Here is a 4,134-nt window from a genome sequence, read left to right as displayed (position 1 = left end):
ACTAACGTTGGCGTTGTTGATCCTCTTCCACGTTAAGTTCACGTTAACTAAGTTAACGTGACTCTTAACGTGGGGCATTGCCTAGTTTCCCAACGTTAGTGGTGTTCACTTTTACCGCTAACGTTGAGGAGAAATGTTATTGGAGTTCATGTTTCTCGTTAACGTTGAGTCTTCTTTTTTTCTTCTGCGTTAAGTACCACGTTAACTTAGTTAACGTGGCTCTTAACGTAAGCTATGAATGGCTTCGCAGGCATTATTGGTGATCACTTTTCTCATTAACGTTGCAAGCTCTTTACCATCCCACGTTAGTATTCACGTTGACTAAGTTAACGTGAATGCTAACGTGGTTCTTCCATGCTTCATTTGTCCTGAAATCAAGCAATTAAAGTGCATCAAAGCTCTAGCCAAAGTCATGAGATTATGCATCATCAAATTATCATGCAATTCTGACAAAAATCTCATGAAATCATGCAAAATTCACAATAGTTGCTTGAATCAATGTGTAAGTGTATATTCACAAAAAACTTGCCTTATTCACTAAGAAAATGCATGAAATTACCCTAAAATAGTAAAGAAAAGGTCAGTGCAACTGGCCTAAATGCCCTGGCATCACCAAACATGCACCCGCCCCCAGCCTACTAGGGATCAAGCAAGGAGATCGGGAAAGTTTTCGTAACTACATGGAAAGATTCAACAAAATATGCATGGACATACAAAGTCTACCAACAGAAGCTGCCATCATGGGCCTCATAAATGGCCTACGAGAAGGACCATTTAGCCAATCTATATCAAAGAAGTACCCAGCATCCCTAGACGAAGTACAAGAACGGGCGCAGAAGTACATCAACATGGAGGAGAATTCATGACTTGGGGAAGCCTCGAGGTTCGGTTCTGCCTACCGAGATAAAGAATCCAAGAAAAAGGAAGATCGCTCCGGGGAGAAAATAAAAAAATATCATAACTACACCATTCTTAGGGTATCCTTGGTAGATGTTTACAAAGAAGTCTGCCATACGGAAAAAATACCCCCAGCTCGGCCACTCAAAGGCAAAAGGGGAGGAGAAAATTGGAACGAATACTGTGAGTATCATCAAGTCCGAGGACACTCCACCAATGAATGCTTTGACTTGAAAAATGTCATAGAGAAATTAGTAAGGGAAGGAAAATTAGATCGGTTCTTGGCCAATCGGGACGAAGAACCAAGAAAAAGAAGAAGGGATGAAGATGTCGGACGGTCTGAACGATCACCCCGCACACCGGAGAGACACTTCCACGTGATACACGACAGATTTGCTGGAGGAGGAATCTCCAAATCATCCCGCAAGTGACACCTCAAAGAAGTATACCATGTCGAAGGAAAGAAGGAGGCACCAGACATCCCAGCAATCACGTTTACCAAAGAAGATGCATCCGGAATCATCCCAGGACACGACGACCCCATGGTCATCAAAATCATATTGGCAAACACCAACCTCCACCGTACATTAATTGACCAAGGAAGCTCTGCCGACATCTTATTCAAAACTGCCTTCGACAAGCTCGGCTTAGAGGAAAAAGAGCTAAGAGCATACCCGAACAGCCTGTTCGGACTTGGGGATACCCCAGTACAGCCACTGGGATACGTATCGTTACATACAACCTTCAGAAAGGGGAACCAATCCAGAACACTCAAGATAGACTATATTGTGGTCAACGTAAGCTCAGCCTACAATGCCTTAATAGGTTGGACAACGTTAAATCAACTTGGCGCAATAGTTTCAACTCCACATCTATGTATGAAATTCCCAACTGCAGAAGGGATAGCTACAATAAAAGCAGATGAAAAGATGGCGCGTCGCTGTTATAACGAAAGTCTAAACCTCCGAGGCGAAGGAGGAGAGTTCCACACAATCGAACTCGGCGGAGTTCAGAGACGAGAAGAACTCCGCCCACGACCCGAAGGACAAATAGAAAGAGTCCAGATCGGAGATACCTCGGACAAAACAACTAATATTGGCACGATCCAGAAAGGAGACACAAAGGAATCATTAATACGGTTCCTACGAGATAATGTTGATCTCTTCTTATGGAAAGCTGCCAACATGCCAGGCATAGACCCCGAACTAATGAGCCACAAGTTGGCAATCTACCCGGGATCTCGGCCGGTACAACAAAGACGAAGAAAACTCGGGTCAGAACAATCTCAGGCTATAGAAGAACAAGTACAAGCACTACTAGAGGCAGGGTTCATCAGAGAAGTTAAATACCCACTATGGCTAGCAAACGTCGTCTTGGTGAGAAAGTCAAATGGGAAGTGGCAAATGTGCACCGACTACACCGACCTCAACAAAGCCTGCCTAAAAGACCCTTATCCACTCCCAAGCATCGACGCTCTAGTAGATGCCTCATCAGGATATAAGTATCTCTCATTCATAGACGCATACTCAGGGTACAACCAGATCCCAATGTATCCACCGGATCAAGAAAAAACCTCGTTTCTAACACTGAAAGCAAATTATTGCTACATCGTAATGCCTTTCGGCCTTAAGAACGCGGGAGCCACTTATCAAAGGCTAATGAATAAAGTCTTCTCAAACCACATCGGAAAAATCATGGAGGTCTATGTGGATGACATATTGATAAAGACATAAAGTGAAGAGACATTACTAACCGACTTGGTTCAAGTGTTCGACACCATACAAAAGCACGGCATGCGACTCAACCCGGCTAAATGCACCTTCGCAGTGGAAGCAGGTAAATTCTTGGGCTTTATGCTCACACAAAGAGAAATCGAGGCAAATCCAGATAAATGTCAGGCCATAGTCAACATGAAAAGCCCAACCTGCGTTAAAGAGGTACAACAACTCAATGGGAGATTGGCAGCCTTGTCCAGATTCCTAGCAGGATCAGCAATAAGATCCCTCCCCTTCTACGCTACCTTAAGGAAGGGAAAGAACTTCGAGTGGACAACGAAATGTGAATAAGCCTTCCGAGACTTCAAAGAATTCTTGGGACAGCCACCTATCCTATCTTGACCACAAGAGGGAGAACCACTCATACTGTACTTCGCAGTAGGAAGTCGGGCAATAGCCTCAGCACTAATTAGAGAAGATGAAGGGGGACAACAACCCGTCTACTTCATTAGTAAAGCACTACAGGGGGTCAGAGCTGAACTACCAGAAAATAGAGAAATTTGCATACGCTCTGATACTCACATCCCGACGATTTCGCCCATACTTCCAAGCGCACACCATTAAAGTTCGGACCAACCAGCCCATAAAAGGGATATTGCAGAAAACAGATCTAGCAGGAAGAATCCTACAGTGGGCAATCGATTTGTCCGAGTTCGACCTCCAATACGAGGCGCGGACAGCCATTAAATCACAATACCTAGCCGACTTCATCGCCGAATTCACAGACACCACGGAAATCCCCACAGAGTGGAACATATACGTGGACGGTTCCTCGAATAAAACCGGAAGCGATGAAGGTGTGATAATTGAAAGCAACCAAGGAACCCAACTTGAGCTTTCCCTGAAATTCGGATTCCCGGCCTCAAACAACCAGATGGAATACGAAGCGTTATTAGCTGGTTTAAAGCTGGCTAGGGAGGTTGGAGCTCAGAAACTCAACATCTACAGTGACTCACAAGTTGTTACCTCACAAATAACGGGAAGCTACCAAACCAAAGATCCTACCATGAAAAAATATTTGGATAAAACCAAAGAACAGCTCGGACAACTCGGGGAATATAGGATCCACCACATACCCCGCGAGCAAAATGCCCGAGCTGACGCACTCTCAAAACTAGCCAGCACCAAACTAGGGGGCAATAATAGAAGCCTCATCCAGGAAATACTGTAGAACCCATCAATATTGGAAGAAGAAAAAATCCTAGCCATAACAGGTCGGGATCAAGGATGGATGACCCCCATAATTAACTACCTCAAAACAGAAGCGCTCCCTACAGACGAAAAGGAGGCAAAGAGGTTGAAAAGGGAGGCACAGTATTACACTATCATAAACAACACCCTGTACAAAAGAGGGATATCAATACCATTATTAAAATGTGTACCGACCTCCAACACAAAGGAAGTCCTGGAGGAAGTGTATAGCGGCATTTGTGGTAATCATCTCGGAGCACAAGCTCTCACT

Source organism: Arachis duranensis, chromosome 6 (genome assembly GCF_000817695.3).
Source record: "Arachis duranensis cultivar V14167 chromosome 6, aradu.V14167.gnm2.J7QH, whole genome shotgun sequence".
NCBI lineage: Eukaryota > Viridiplantae > Streptophyta > Magnoliopsida > Fabales > Fabaceae > Arachis > Arachis duranensis.
Note: the sequence above shows the minus strand (reverse complement) of the source record.